Raw genomic sequence first — 18,460 nt, forward strand, 5'->3', positions numbered from 1 at the left:
GTGGCTGAGCATTCACGAACACGTGTATCCTTAAAGTAGTTGTCGGAGAGATTCAGCGTAGCACACCGAACGTGATAAGGCTGGACATTTGAATTACAGGTACAACTCATTTTTGTGGACTGAAATTGTTTCAGTTTCATCTTTTGTGAGAATGTTATTGTAATCCTGAATGAGCTTGATATCTCTTTCTGCAACATCATTCACAACAACTGTCTTCTCAAGTTTTTCAAGTCCACCTTTGTAACTAGGATCATCCTTCCATGTTGAAGGGTCTTTGTCGAGGAAATCAATGCTGATAGAATATCTCGTGAAGAAGATATTTGTACGAGGAGTTACAAAGTACGAACACTCGATGTTTGTTAAGGAAGAAAAATCATTTTGGTGCAAGTTGATTTTTTTCTTCTTCCTCTTCTTCACCTGTGTCTGCTTCCAGCATAACATGAACAATACTTGCCTTCACCCCTGTTGGAACATTGTCATCAAATATAGATAGAGCCACAGTTTCGGGAGCTAAGTACCAGAAATGGTTGGAAAATTCTTTCGCAGCAGCCTTACTGATTTCTGGATTAATATCCTGATAATTTATCCGTTGACGCATAAATAGGAAATCATAAGCTGCTTTAATTGCTTCTGATGACAGAAACCAGGCTCGAACATATACTCGAGCAAGAAAAATACATATACTTCTTAAAGAGTTCTTCTCCCCAGGAGATAACTGAAATTGATCTTGAAACAGGTATATCTTGAATGCGTAAATTGCTTTTGAGATCCACTTAGCATGAGTTACAGCTCCTGGTGTATGAAACGATATCCCGTTCTTCAGAATGCCGCCAAGAAAGATCATCGTTAGCTCCAATAATTCTCGGTAATCATTTCGCTGTTGTTTTTACGTAGAAAGGTGATATTCAAGAAATCCAAGAATGGTAGAGCCGGCATCATCAGGCACTTCATTGTTACCAGTTATGTAAACTTTCTTTCGTCCAGGTTTCTTTACATCTTTCGAAAAACACTATGCTGGACCAGAAGTTGCACCTGTCAGTAAGTCAAAACAACTCCTAAAAACTAACTCAAAATATGATGATAGCAAGGGAAGTACAACAGGTCGCGATTGAACAATTTTTCTAGATTTGTTACAGGCACCATTTACTCGACCTGTGTTGCTTGCTGTCGTATCACAGCAAAGTGCCTGGATTTTGTTGGTTATATCCCACTTCTCTACTGCTTGGTAAACAACCATAGCTTGCTGTTCTCCTGAAAATGTTGGACATTTAGGGAGTCCCAACAATTGCTCCTTGCCTTGAAAAGTTACTATTATAGCCAGTCTATCAACCTTTCCAACGCCTGTGAGTGCCGGGAGGAGCTTTCCCTCCCGGTGCAACACTAATTCTTGACAGTCGTTCAGATTGAATTTGTGCTGCATTTCTGTGTGTCCCATTTCTCTAAATGTTGTTCTAAGGCGTTGAAAATAAGTATACAAAACACATAACATTATAAAACTCATAACATTATAAAAATAAGGTATTACAACTTTGTCGTGGCTACCAACACAACAGGGGAAGATCTATATTATAACGCTCCACAACAAAATGAATGAGTGTTTACAAGTATGGGAAGTACGAATTATTGTGTAGGTTAAGTGTAATATCTAAAATGTTGGCCTTCGGTACATCATCATCAAAAACGATGCTTAAGCCCATTCTACGAAAAAACTTAACTTAGTGATATCTTCGAAATATGTGTAGAAAGTAAAAGAATTTGAATAACACCTGCGTTTAACTCTATTTTATATATATATATATATATATATATAGACATATATACATACATACATACATACATATATATATATGTTTGTATATATATATATATATATATATATATATATATATATATATATATATGTATATATATATAATTAGAAAATGGAGAAAACCACAGATTAACAAACACATTGGACCACATTTATAGCTTATTTTTAATACAAAGCATGACATAATAAAATTGGTGACGTAACATATCTTACGGCCGTTACTGATCGGTTACCAAAATGCAGTCTATAAATGAATACTAGAATAAAGTTCTTTATCTTCATAGGGCATTCGAATTAAGGCAACGGATCTTCAGCAGAGTAAAAAAACAAGAGCATACAATATAAACAAAGGGAAGAAGGAAAAGGAAGGAAAACATGGATTAGACAAATATTCTAGAAGCCCAATATGTTAAGAGCATATAATTTACCATCAAGGGGCTACAGGGTCCGTAGGTAAAAGAGTGAGCTAGTAACGGTCTAGGGAATGCTACAATTTATTAACGGGTAGGTGCAATTCGATTGAAGGGGGAGGATGTTTAAAAAAAGAAGTTATCAAGAAACTATATATAAGGAAAATGCTAACATGATTATCGAAAGGCGGTACCTATGCTAACGGAGTAAACTGAAGTAAAAGTAAACAATTATCGTAGGGTGCTTTAGAAAAATTTACTCACAGAAATTAATACTGAGAGTCCCACCTATGGTCCACAGTGGGGCAAGTCTAAGTTCAACGGTCAGTTACAACCGCATTTATTTATAGACTGCATTTTGGTAACCGATCAGTAACGGCCGTAAGATATGTTACGTCACCTATTTTGTTATGACATGCTTTGTATTAAAAATAATCTATAAATGTGGTCCAATCGATGTGTTTGTTAATCTGTGGTTTTCTCCATTTTCTGATTATTTGCATTGGTTTATCCTGTTATCTGCACTCTACGTGCATGGTGTGCCTGCACACCAATGCTCGAGGATAATACAGGTAACGGATACCGATAGTACATACGGATATTTTATCCCTTAGTCGGTTATTATAACCGCTAACTTTGTTTATAACTATATATATATATATATATATATATATATATATATATATATATATATATATACGTATACATATCATACATACATATATTTGTTGTTGGCATTCCGTCGCTTACGACGTCGAGCATTCCAGTTGATCCGGTCAACGGAACAGCCTGCTCGTGAAATTAACGTGCAAGTGGCTGAGCACTCCACAGACATGTGTACCCTTAACGTAGTTCTCGGAGATATTCAGCGTGACACAGTGTGACAAGGCTGACCCTTTGAATTACAGGCACAACAGAAACAAAAAGTAAGAGAAAGTTGTGGTGAAAGAGTACAGCAGGGTTCGCCACCATCCCCTGCCGGAGCCTCGTGGAGCTTTAGGTGTTTTCGCTCAATAAACACTCACAACGCCCGGTCTGGGAATCGAAACAGCGATCCTATGACCACGAGTCCGCTGCCCTAACCACTGGGCCATTGCGCCTCCACTTATACATATATACAATAATACATACATAGACTCACACATATTATTCTAGGGGTGACAATTTCAAAGAAGCTATATCTGGCCACTTATGTATGTGTATGTATGACTTCCGGCTTGTATGTTGCTGTGGAAATATGGGCACTTATGTCGTTATCTCTCTTTTTTCTGTCATTCAGGTTTTTCTTTTTTTCACTCCTTTACCTATCTCTTTCCTACTCTTAATGTTAAATTCCGCTCTTCTCTTCAACTACTTGAACACACTTTGCCATATGGTCTGTAGCGCATCCATTCATTCCCCTAGAGAATCAACCATCTTACATACTCAATAATAATAGCCTATATATATACTCTGGTATATATATATATATATATATATATATATATATATATATAAAATCAAAAAAAGCCACACGGATTTTAAAGATTATTGCAGTACGCACGTTTCATGCTACTCCATTTATTTAAGTAATGCGAGCATTACATTAAATGCAATATGTAGACCAATCTTCAGCTGCACAAGGATGTAGAAAATTACAGTAGAATAGACATATTATAATTGTGGCAACATTTAAAATTTAAGTGGGAAGAAGAATATGTATTCTTCTTCCCACTTAGATTTAAAATGTTGCCACAATCTAAGTGGGAAGAAGAATACATATTCTTCTTCCCACTTAAATTTTAAATGTTGCCACAATTATAATATGTCTATGCTACTTTAATTTTCTACATCCTTGTGCAGCTGAAGATTGCTCTACATATTGCATTTAATGTAAAGCTCGCATTACTTAAATAAATGGAATAGCATGAAACGTGCGTACTGCAATAATCTTTAAAATCCGTGTTGCTTTTTTTGGTTTTTAATCACCATGTTTTTGGAATTGTTTTTGGATAATACCATACTATATTCTGGTGCCTAAACATAAGTACGACATTCAATTTTGAATCTAAATCTAAATCTTATATATATATATATATATATATATATATATATATATATATATATATATATATATATATATATATATATATAATTCATTGCGTGTGTATGTGTGTGTGTGTGTGTGTGTGTGTGTTTCCTCTATGCACGGCCAAACCGCTGGATCAATTTGTACCAAACTTGGCATGAAAGTTTTTCATTACTCGGGGAAGCATCTAGGAGGTGTCAAATTTTGGCCCTTGCCTATGTAGGGGGCCGTAGCACCCCCTCATATACGAGCCTTCCGATCTCTTTTTTGCAGCGGTATAATAGTTTCGTTTTTATTCTTTCACTTTTAATAAGTACCAAATTTGCCTGTCTGGAAATTGCGTCGGTTTTGTTTTTTCGCTTTAAAGGTAAACGATTCTGAAATGCTTTTTAATTGTGATAATGAAACAAAGTTTAAAGAAAACGAAACAGTAGAGTTTCTAAATAACGAAAGGTCTTCATACGGATACACGCTTATACACTGTAGGATATCTTTCAATTTATACGATAAACTTTATAAATTTTAAAGTTCAATATTCCCGTGACATAAGTTAGAGATATCGACACGAGTTATTTAAATAATTGTTCGTGGAATGGACCTAATAAAGGTAGCTATAGTACAATCGATATTTCATATTTACATCCGATGTGACTATTTCTACTTGAATATTGGTCCTACCTCAGATTCGAAATCGAATCCATAATTTACCCCTAACCATACGGCCTATTGTTATGCACAGCCAAACCGCTGGATCAATCTGTACCAAATTTGGCACGAAGGTTTTTCATTACTCGGGGAAAGTTTGGGGGCACTAAATTTTTTAACTTTTTTTCAAAAACAGAAATATATTTTACATACCCGTCGTATACATCGATTTTGTTTTTTCGCTTTAAAGGTAAACAATTCTGATAGAAGCAAACACGATATTGAATAATTCTCCGTCATAAAGTAAAGATAAACGCTTTTTAATTGTGATAATGAAACATGAGGTTTAGTCCTTACCACCAAAATTCATTTCTCTTGGGAAATATAAGGGTGACGATGTCTTCATTCCACGGATCCCATGAATCCCATTTGACCTCCCCTATGAATTTAAACGGCTCCAGTTCCTAAATCTCAAGCACAATCTCCCAACGTTGTTGGACTTAACCTTGCTTCTCCTTGATTCTCTCATGGGCAATTATATGTAGGATGTACGCGAGTTGGAAGCCCCAAAACTCTTTTTCTTTGTTCACCAATTAAAGGATACACTGAAAACATTGTATATTTAGAAGTTCTACAAAATTAAACTGTGATTGATTTCAGGATTTGTTTTAATAACTTTGTTTATACTCACGTCATCTGATAGAAATTTTCTGAAAATATCTTTTTGTCAGAATAAATATATTTATTTCCTTTAACATTCTTTAAACTTCCGAGCAACGCCGGGTACTTAGGCTAGTATATATATATAGTCTTAGAAGGGCGGCGAGCTAGCAGAAACGTTAGCGCGCCGGGCGAAATGCATAGCGGTATTTTGTCTGCCGTTACGTTCTGAGTTCAAATTCCGCCGAGGTCGACTTTGCCTTTCATCCTTTCGGGGTCGATAAATTAAGTACCAGTTACGCACTGGGGTCGATGTAATCGACTTAATCCGTTCGTCTGTTCTTGTTTGTTCCCTCTATGTTTAGCCCCTTGTGGGCAATAACGAAATAGGTATTTCGTCTGCCGTTACATTCTGAGTTCAAATTCCGCCGAGGTCGACTTTGCTTTTCATCCTTTCGGGGTCGATTAAATAAGTACCAGTTACGCACTGGGGTCGATGTAATCGACTTAATCATTTTGTCTATCCTTGTTTGTCCCCTCTATGTTTACCCCCCTGTGGACAATAAAGAAATGTGTATACACTTAGTAGTGCTCAAAAGATTCGGTCTTAGACTCCGATGTCTTTACACAAGATCATCCCACAAGGGAAGGAAAGGCTATAAGAGCGATCAGGTTCAGCGGGTATAGGAGCAATTATGGAGATAAACAAATTAAACACATCAAACACACCTAAAATGTATTAAATACATCAAATACAAAATACGTATGTATGTACACATGCAAAGCGAGAGAAAGCAAAAGGTGGAAACTTTCAGATGAATTTATATGTGAAGATAATATAGATATTTATATTAATAGGTCCAACTTACACTGAGTACAAATGACAGAGAAGATTAAAAGGATGTGTAAGTTGGACCTATTAATATAAATATCCATATATCTATACATATAAATTCATCATCTGTAAGTTTCCACCTTTTGCTGTCTTTCGTTTTGCATTTATGCATAGATACATATTTTGTACTTGATGTATTTAACATATTTCGTGTATATTTGATGTGTCTAATCTGTTTATCCCCATAATTGCTTCGATATATATATATATATATATATATATATATATATATATATATATATATATATACATATATATATATATATACACACATATATATATATATATATATATATATATATATACATATATATATATATATATATATATATATATATATATATATATATATATATATATATATACATATATATATATATATACATACATACATACATACATACATACACACACACATATATATCTATCTATCTATCTATCTATCTATCTATCTATCTATATATATATATGCACATATATATATATTCATACATACATACATACATATATATATATATATATATATATATATATAATTATAAATAAGGGTAAAAAGAAAAGATTCTTTGCCGATATGCTGAAAAATAGACGCAAAATCGTCCAACCACATAAAATATTTTCACTGATATTATTACACCACGTGTCGAAGCGAGGAAAGCAAGCTAACAGAAATTTATAAAAATATAGTTATCCCCGAATCGGTTCCGATTTCTGGATTAATCCAAAAAAGATCCCACCTTCATCAGCGAGGAACACAAAATAAAGATAAATGAAATATTTAGGCATACCCACGGAAAATCAGATGCAAAGTCATGAATACATTTAAGTACCTCAAATATACCCAAATAGAAATTCTGTAGCAAGCTCCCACACAAGTGTAGTCGGTCAGGAAACGCACACAAGTGGTTAACACCACACACACACACACACACACACACACACACACACACACACACACACACATATTCATGAAAGTGAGTGTGTGTGTACATAGATGTACGTGGATCTGTGAATGTCGGTGTGTCTATAGTACCAAAAGCCGTCCTGCCTTCAGTGACAAAGAAGCGAAGTTTGTAGTACATCTCTCCCAGGGATACATGCGAAAATTTGTCGAAGACACTTATGCTGAAATGATTGACATGTTTTGAATGTCCAAGTTTCACAGCCATATATATAAGTGTGTGTGTGTGTGAATTTAGTGTTATGTACGTATTTGTAGACAGACACTTGCACAGAGAAAGAGTAAGTGTGTGACAGAGGGAGAGACAGTGAAGAGGGAGAGACTGTGAAGACAGAGAGAGAGAGGGAGAGACAGTGAAGAGGGAGAGGGAGAGAGAGAGAGAGAGAGAGAGAGAGAGAGAGAGAGAGAGAGAGAGAGAGAGAGAAATAGAGACTGACAAACAGAAAGAGAGGTGTGACTTATTTTAGAAGCATGAGTATACTGATAGTTAAACTTAATTATTTTCGCATGTTTTATTGACTACGTTTCAAATTATACATTTAGAGAGAGAATATCTTTACAAAACTGAATAAAGGTTTAAACATGAACATTGTAATTAGCATAATGCAATTATTGACTCTATTAGTTTGGGCATGTGGGACAGGTTGTATGTAAATAGACTATACAATTTCTCTAAAAAACCAACTTGCCAGTTTTTAATTAGCCTAAGAGCTTTTATTGCCTTTAGATAAGTAAAAAAAATTCTTGTGGTCGGTCTCTGACAGTAAAATTAGTATCTGACGTCATTCAGAACAACTTCATCTCAAGTACATGATTCTGACATAGAAGTAAGGTACTGTATGACTGGAAAAGGGAGCGCCTTTATTCCTTATATTTTGTTCAAGTACAGCTCCTTTGGAGACCTTGAAAAAGGCTATGCTTCCATATCCCTAGATACGAGGTTGGGCTGAAAAGTTCATAGAAATATGACGGAGTGATGCTAGAGTTATGAAATCATGCACAAATTAATTTCAAATCTTATTAATAACTGCAGTGTTTCTTTCCAGGTAAACTGATATGTGATTCTTCAAAGAAGACTTCAAAAGTAACTAGGAGCGACTCCTCTCAAAAACAGACAAAATTTGGTATTGTGGTGTTATCAAATACCTGCAGAAAAACGATTTTGCCTCCAAGGACATTCATGTTTACATAGTTGTTACATTAGGAGATGACGCTCCAACTTTATCAACAATGCAAAAGTGGGCAACTGAATTTAGGAGGGAAATGGAGAGTCTTGAAGATGATCTAACGCCTGGAAACCCTGCTGAAGGATGACAAGCAAATGACTATAAATCAAATAGCCAATGCTATAAGCATATCTCGTGAGAGCGTTGAGAATATAAACTTGGCAAGTCGAAGGCTGCCACACCTCGCATCTCATCGAATGCACACCAAGCTGATCACATGGTAGCAAAATATGACATTGTTCGAGGCAGATCCAGCTGGTTTCCTTGAATGATTCCTAACCCAAGATGAGTGTTAGCTTCAACGCTTTGACCCAGAGCCAAAGAGACAATCCATGCAGTGGAAACACCCCTCCTCACCTGCTCCAACGAAGGTCAAGGTTGCTTCATCTGCAGGGAAGGTGACGGCCTCAGTTTTTGGGATGCAAAAGGCATTGTGTTTATTGACTATCTTCAAAAGGGCCACAGCATCAATAGAGAATACTATGGCAACTTGCTGAGGCAGTTACAAAAGGCTATCACGACCAAACATTCCGGAAAACTGAAGAAAAAAGGCCATCTTTCATCAGGACAATGCTGCAGCACAATTCCTTGGTTTCAATAGTTGCTTTGCGTGACTGGCTTCGACCTGGTTGATCTTCCTCCATATTCTCCTGATTTAGTTCCATCGGTCTATCTTCTGTCCCTCAAATGAAAAAAACAAAACAAAACAAAAAAAAAAACACTTGACTAGGAACCAATATCAGTTGTTAATGACTTTTTTGACCAACAGCACGAAAGCTTTTTCAACAATGAGATCCAAGCACTACAACACTGATGGAAGAAGTGTGTAGATAGCAAGGGGACTATGTTAAAAAACATAAACCACTTTTGGTCGCATTGCCTAAAAATATCTTGATCAGCCTGTGAATTTTTAGCCAACCTTCTTACATTTAAAGCCGTCATGGATATTTTTGCATGACAACGATCCGAAGCATACAACATAATTAATTTAGGAATTTTACCAAAACAAAAAGAAGCAACCCATATCTACAGTATCCAGCAGACTCTTCGCATTTAAATCCGGTAGGATATCTATGGCAATGAATCTACATGAGAAATCAAGAAAAAAAATCCAGCAAGTGAATGAATTGCAAATGAATGTGTGTTTAGGGGCGAGTTGTCTCTCCGATCTATGACTTTCAGGTGTTTTGAGGGAGTCGTCTCCAGAGCGCTGTATGGCAACAGACCAGCTAACAAGCAAAACCAATACATTGGGTAAATGCGATCGATAATGTTTATATATTTATATGTATATATTGATAGAAATGGAAATACAACAAAAGAATGAAAGAGACCTCGATATTATGTAAATAGAGGAATTTATCTGTAAATATAGTATGTGACAATTATTCGGTAGCCATGATAAAACTCCGAGTTTCGGATGTCGGGACGGAAACCCACGCCGGCATCTCTTCAGTTATCGGGCCATCGAAAAAAATGCTATGAAAAATTATATATATATAAATTAATATAAACAGCCAGGCGTAATGTTATACCATAAAGTAAAAATTCAATCGTCGCTAAGTGTTACTAAGGATGCCGAAGCATCTGCATTGTTAGAAGTAACAGTTAAAGTACTCTTAATGATGCAGGAAGAGCACAAATGTATGGACACATGTTGTATATATACCTGTATATGTGTATGTATATATATGTATGTATGCATGTATATATATATATATATATATATATATATATATATATATATATATATATATATACATCTGTATATGTATATATATATATATATATATATATATATATATATATATATATATATATATATATATATATATATATATATATATGTATGTATGTATGTATACGCACTCACATACATACACACGCATATTTATCCAATACATCGAATAAAGTTCGAGATAGTGACCATTAAGCCGAGAGATACAATGCCGCGTGGATATGAGTCTGCTTCAAGAAATCTCGAGTACTTGACCAACTATTAGTGGTGTATAGTTTTCTTCCATTTCTGTTTTGTTGAAAAAATAATTATGTTTTAAAAGTTCTTAAACTAAGTAAGGGTCATTTTTGTGACAACAGTAACACTTAACTATTCTCTCTCTCTCCCTCTCTCTCTCTCCCTCTCTCTCCCTCTCTCTCCCTCTCTCTCTCTCTCTCTCCCCCTCTCTCTCTCTTTCTTTGCTGCTTCCGCTAAATATTAATAAAAGTTTACATATATTCATATTTTGAGTTCTATTTCTCCTGTTTGCATCACTGTATGTATATATATATATATATATATATATGTGTGTGTGTGTGTGTGTGTGTGTGTGTGTGTGTGTTCGTGCGTGCGTGTGTGTGTGCGTGTTTGTGCATGTGTATGTGTATATGTGCGCGTATGTGTGTGTGTGTGTTAAATAAAATGAGACTACAAAGCCAAGGCAGTGTGAAATTTATAGGACATTTATAAAGGGAAAGGTAGTCTTACAGCTGGTGCAGGGATATGAGGGATATCCTTTCATCAGAAACGATATGAGATAGTTAAATAGAAGGAAATAGTAGAGTTCAGTATAAGAAATTATTTTGGAATGGGAAAGATACAGGAAATATAAAGGGAAAACAGAGAAGAAAGATAAAGATATATGTTGTATGTTACAGTTGCAGTTCCATTATTCAAGGAAAGTGTTGTGTAAAATGGGTAGAAAGGCTTCTAGTCCATGATATGTAAATTTCGATAGGAGGTCATATTTTGTTATAACAAATGGATAGTGTGGAGACATTAATTCCATGTTCTGTTCATTCAAAAGGGTCTTGTAGCGTAAATGAAATTTTGAGAAAGTACTGGTAAGGGTAAATAGATAGAGAAAAGAGAATAGATATGTATGTTAGAAGGAGGAGAACGGTATTGGTTAAAAGAAATAGGGGAGGAAAGAAGAAAGAAAGAAAGAAAAAAAGAAAGGAAGAAAGAGAGAATGAAAAAAGGCGTGCTATATGGTGATCAGGATATTGATCAAGGGGGAGGGGAGGGGAGAGCTATCAGTAGATAAAAGGAATGGGGGAGGGATAGAAGGAAGAGATAAGAATGTAAAGTAGGAACATGTGTGAGAAGTGAGAGGTGGGGTGATATGTTTGAAAGGCACTAAAGAGGAGAGATAGGTAAAGAAAATGGTACGGTGGTGTGTACTAAAAGTAAGTAGTACACCTCAAAATGGAAGGGAAGAATAATAAGGTATAATGGTCAAGTTTCTAAAAATAGACGTAGGCATATATTTTACTAGCTAAAGTGATAATGAGCGCTGATGAATCAGTGAAAGACAAATATGTATATATAGTTATACGTACACGCGCACACATATACATATAAATGTGTATATGCACTATTATATAGGCCCACATACTTATGCAGCTATACACATACGCATACATGTATATATATATATAAGCATATATATATATATATATATATATATATATATATATATATATATATATATATATATATATATATATATATATATATATATATATATATGTATATATATATATGTGTATATATATATATATATATATATATATATATATATATATATATGTATGTATATATATATATATGCTTATATATATATATATAGATATATATATATGATGAACGACCCTTCATCAGTTGTCGGCTGTCTATCTACTCCTCATTTCGACCATTGAACGACAATATGAGTCTTCGAAGACAGTTGCTATATATATACATATATACATCACTGGTGAAGGCCTGTTTATAGGGTTACCCTGGGTTTCTCGCCATAAAGAATCTCTTTATGGTGTACCATCAGACCCTAAGACTTGTTGGCCTATGGCCTCTTTAAAGTATGAAGAGGGAAACGAACCGAATATAAACAATGGGGGTTATCTCCCTTTTCTGGTGGTCATCGGCTTCCGGCTATGTCGTTCTCCTGGGTAGAAGGTAGGGGGTTATCGCCCACTCTCATCAGCAATCAATTTCAAGCTGTGGTGTAAATATTATCGTTATTATGTGGTTCCCAAAAACGCTAATAGGAATTTACTGAAATGCAAGCGCGACCCGAAAATCTCCGTTAGCTAACGATTCAGAGACAAGTGACCGGGTTGTAATCTTAGCTAAAAGAAACACTTTCATCACAATTAAAGACCACAAACCGAACTTTGCCTCTAACCCTAAGTGCCACCTGATCAACTCAGCCAAATCCGGGATCGGTCTGGTGAGCAAGCATATTTTGCGAGATATCAACAACACCATAAGAACGGTCACTAACCTCTCCTTGTGGCGCAGCACCAGCGAAGTGACCGCATGGTTTAAAGCCAACAAGGGTAGAGGCAGAGCAAGGTTCACCCAATTTGTTATAGTCGATTTTTACCCGTCTATATCGAAAGGTCGGCTGACCAAAACGCTTTCTTTCGTTAGGGGCCTCACTGATGTTAGCGACAGAGACATAGAAATCAGTATGCATGCCAAGAAGACAGTACTGTTCAACAAAGGTTCGGCTTGGGTCAAGGAATCCTACTCCACGGGCTGCTTTGATGTAGCAATGGGAGCCTTCGACAGTGCTGACGTGTGCTTCCTAATAGGATTGTACATTCTGGATACTCTTAATAAAAAAGTTCTCTGTTCTCTCTGGTCTCTACAGGGATGACGCCCTGGCCATTTATAAGGAGCAAGCATCCACACACTAGATAGGCTTAGGAAGGACTTAATCAGTACGCTTGGCTCCATGGCATTGAAAATCATCATAGAAACCAATCTCACCACAGTGGACTTCTTAGATGTCATGCTGGACTTGTGCTCCGGTATCTACAGGCCTTACCGGAACCGAATAATAATGATAACAGCAGTATTAACGATAATATTTACACCACAGCTGGAAATTGATTGCTGATGTGAGTGAGAGATAACCCCCTACCTTCTAGGTGGTGACAGGAAGACGTCATAGCCGGAAGCCGATGGCCACCAGAAAAGGGAGATAACCCCCATTGTTTATATCCGGTTCGCTTCCTCCTCCATACATTAAAAAGGCCATAAGCCGACAACTCTTGGGGTCTGATGATACGCCATAAAGGTACTCTTTATGGCGAGAAACCCAGGGTAACCCTATAAACAGACCTTCACCAGTGATAAATATAGACTGCTCTACTTCTTAGAGTGTACTTCTCCGTTTTTATGTTTTTCTAAAAAGAACCCCCAAAAAACCATATATATATATATATATATATATATATATATATATATATATATATATATATATATATATATATATATATATATATATATATAAACAATTAAGAAATTAAAATTAAAAATTGAAAAGTTAAATATTATGACATTGGAAAGTGAAATTAGGTTGTTGAACATCACCTGAGGAGTGTTCGGTATATGTACTGTGTGGTGATTTAGGTTGCATTTAGATCTGTGATAAAATTTGAAGGTATGAAAAAAGCGGTGGTTGCATGTACCTAGGGTCTCATTAAATTTATTTAGTATTATTGAAGTGTTGTGTTTTAATACGTGGAATACCTCTGTTAAGCATAGCTTACAGGCTGAGCGTTGACCCTGGTATGGAAGCCCTGAATCTATTATGGACTATGATAAGTTATGTGGAATATTCCTATCTTTGAGATGATGTATGTGACAGGCGAGGGTTGTGGATTTACTGTGTTTCTCATATCTAAAAGAATTGGGAATCGTAGCGCATCGCTGTTTAAAATTTCTATTCCCTCTATTTAACTATCTCGTTCAATTTTATCTATTTCCTCTATTTAACTATCTCATATACTTTCTGATGAAGGGATATCCTTCATATCCCTGAAACAAGTGTAAGGCTACCTTTCTCTTTATAAATGTCCAAGAAATTTCAAACTGCTTTGGTTTTGTTGTCTCATTTTATTCAACATATACATGCTCACACACGACCCGCACTAGACTCCTCACTCATACTATTATCGAACTACGGTCTTTCTGTAGCACTTACATAGCCTTACCTGCCATTTTAGGTCTTCTGAATATCAAAGCCTCTCAAGAAAACTCCGAATGACCTGTCCTTGTTTTCTTTGTATCGTCTATCTGGAAGTTTTGTTGTCCCTTTCTTGTATCACCTAACTGTCTGGATGTTTTGCGTTCTTGTCCCATTTTGTATCATATATATATATATCTGCAATGGAGGATACTAATGTATTCTTGAGAGCAAACCGAACACCAGATTCTCTACGCTGACCCTTAGGTAGGCCTCTCCAAAAGATAGTATATCCATAAGTAGGTTTATTTACTTGACCTTAACTAGAGAGACGAGTTTCAGAGAGCGTAACTATACCAAGGGAATATTTCTTAAACTCACATGCAATAAGTGCAGTACGCCTTTCTGGCCTCTTGTTGAAATTATCCTCAAGAAGTGTGCGCACATTCTAACAGCCAAAGTTCAAAGGATGTTTATTTTTACTTCTTCTTGAAGATTGTTTGACTACAGTGGCAACATGACGACCGGGCCCAGCCTGTGATACACTGGAACACCTGCCGAGCCAAATCTGTTCCCCTGACGTTCCTAAGCCTTTTTTTTACCATTTATTGAATCTGTTTGAGACATTTTAGAGTAAGTTACAAGTGCATTTTTAGGTTTCTGCCAACCAACCAATTCAATGATTTTACTAAGATCTGGTGTACAGGAAGTACCTGTGCAGATGAATACTTTTCAGTGGGTGTAGCTTGCACTGCACTACCCCCACCTACTGGCCCAAGAAGACTTTCGCCGGTGTAACATGAAAATTGACAAAACCAGGAACTTACATACATACATACATACACCTACACATGCATATATATATTCATACACGCGCGCGCGCGCGCACACACACACACACACACACACACACACACACACATACACATACGTCTGAAACAGAACAAACTCCACTAATGGTACTCAAGGCATAATATGTTAGTGTGAGACTGGATGAGGGATGAAGGCCTTCACCTAAGTAGGCTACGGCGAGATTTTGAATTCAAAATACAAGAAACCACAACAATTATCACAAGATATCCGGTGCGCCATTTTTACAGTTCCGTCAATCTTCTGCCTTGGATTGGTTCATTTTTTTTATAAACTCGAAAGGATGAAAGTGGAAGTTAACTTCCGTGAGATTTAACCATATGTTAAATAACGCGAAGCTTATTAATCACCATTGTAACGATCCAATTTACCGCCAGTGCAATTACTTAGTTACAATCAATAAAGCATCTATTGAAGTGTGCTCTAAGCTTTTGTGCTGAAGTAGTGATTTAATGTTGTGTTAATAGTATGTAATATAGTGGTTTCAAATTTTAGCACAGGGCCAGAAATTTCGGGAAAGCTGCTATGACAAGGCCAGTAATTTCGGGAAGGGGTAAGTCGATTATATCGATCCCAGTATTCGACTGTTATTTTTTCTATCGATTCCAACAGAATGAAAGGCAAAGTCGACCTCGCTGGAATTTGAACTCAAACCGTAAATACAGACGAAATGCCGCTAAGCATTTTGCCCAGCGTGCTATCGATTCTTCAAGCTTGCTGCCTTATTAATAGCATTACTATCATTATTATTTTTGTATCAAGATACTAATCATTAATTAATTAGAACTATTCTTGAAATCAAATCTATCCAAAAATATTCCAAAATAGGTCTAAATTCTAAGGCATCAAACTCTAGAGAGTAAAAACGGTCCATATTTTCGTTGCGCAAGTGGATACATCGGCGGATAAAAGAGTATTCTGTATCTAAAACTAGAGCTCATATATTAAAACAAATATGCATGGAACTAGCAACCTAATTATATACAAGAATAAATCTAATTTTCAAGGCAGCAGAAATCGTTCTTTATTTATTGGCCAGTATAATTGTGCTTGGCATGCCATCGCAACTTGTATATTTGGTGGAAATATGATTGTAACGATAACTATAATCATTTTTCCACCAAAAGCTACCGATTACGGATGTCCTAAAACAGTATCTAGAAATTGTATAGTCAAGCTTCTAATTAGATATTTAATCAAGTATTTTCTACGGTTGGATTTCTTTCAAATGTTTATTTCTTTAATATATTTATCATGTAGACATATAGACGCTGCTCTAAATTTCCTGACTTAGTAATTGAGTTCCAAGAGAACTTAATTTCAACTATAATCTTATGAAACAGTCTCGAATTGTATAATATTCTCGCTTCTTTCACTAATGAGTAATACAGAGTTATTGTAACTACTGACAGCAAGGTTGGATTGCGTTAAATAAGAGATAAGTATCTTGTCGTTAAACATAAGGCATTGCAAATGACAAGATAGAAATCTTTGATACTTTTGGTCGACAGATCGACAGACTTGTTGATTCGCTTAATGGCGATTCTTCTTCCTTTTGCTTACTCCTATGTAAAATTAGAAGAGCTTAAACCTTTCACGGTTTAAGACTTCATGCAGAGAATCCACCACCCAAATCCAACAAGAATTCCATTTGCACATTCAGTGAGTGTGTATGTGTGTGTGTGTGTGTGTGCGCGCGAGCGCGTGTGTGTGAGGGAGGGAGGTGTAAACACACACACGTATGTAATATATATATACATGTATATATACACACACATATGTGTATATCTATCTATCTATCGACACACACACACACACACACACATATATATATATATACATGAACCTACATAGGTATACATACGTGCGTATATAGGCATGTATGTAGGTATGTATGTATGTATGTATGTGCGTGTGCATGTTTACATGCTGATTTAAACCTACTAAATACAAATCAATACCGCTAAGTATGTTGTCTAGTCTGAATTACAGATAAAGAGTGATAAGCTACCTGTATACTTATGATACGAGATATTTAAAGGACACTGATAAATGCTGTGTCAGATAAATATGTCTCGGAATAATGTGTATGTATACATGTATGTATGTATGTATACATGTATGTATGTATGCATGCATGTATGTATTATGTATGCATGTATGTGCATGCATGTATGTAGTTTGCATGTACGTATGTATGTATGTATGTATGTATGTATGTATGTATGTATGTATGTATGTACTATGACGTTCATTATCTCGTAAAGGTACATTTCCCTGATCATTATCATTGACAAATAAACGTCTGAAAAGAATTTCACCTCAATTTTTACTTCACAGGTCATACTTTTTTTTGTGATATTTTGACCTTGGTTAAAGTCTAACGGCTACACACGCGCGCGCTCACAAACACACTCACTCAAACACACATACATACACACTCACAAACATACACACACACGCACACAAGCACACACACACAAGCACACACACACATTTATGTATATGTGTGTGTGTGTGTGTGTGTGTGTGTAAGTGTGTATTATGTATGTATTGGGTGTGTGGTAAGAGGCTTGCTTCCCAACGACTGCGTGACACCTTTGGCGAGTGTCTTCTACTACAGCTTTGGGCCGACCAATTCTTTTGAGTGGATTTGGTAGACGGAAACTGAAAGAAGCCTGTCGTATATATATATATATATATATATATATATATATATATATATATATATATATATATATATACACACATATATGTATGTATGTATTTGTGTTTGTCTCCCACCATCGCTTGACAACCGATGCTGGTGTGTTTACGTCTCCGTAACTTAGCGCTTTGGCATAAGAGAACGATAGAATAAGTACAAAGAATAAATCCTGGGTCGATTTACTCGACTAAAGGAGGTACTCCAGCATGGCCGCAGCCAATTGACTGTAACAA

Source organism: Octopus bimaculoides, chromosome 1 (genome assembly GCF_046866305.1).
Source record: "Octopus bimaculoides isolate indiv1 chromosome 1, ASM4686630v1, whole genome shotgun sequence".
Lineage (NCBI taxonomy): Eukaryota > Metazoa > Mollusca > Cephalopoda > Octopoda > Octopodidae > Octopus > Octopus bimaculoides.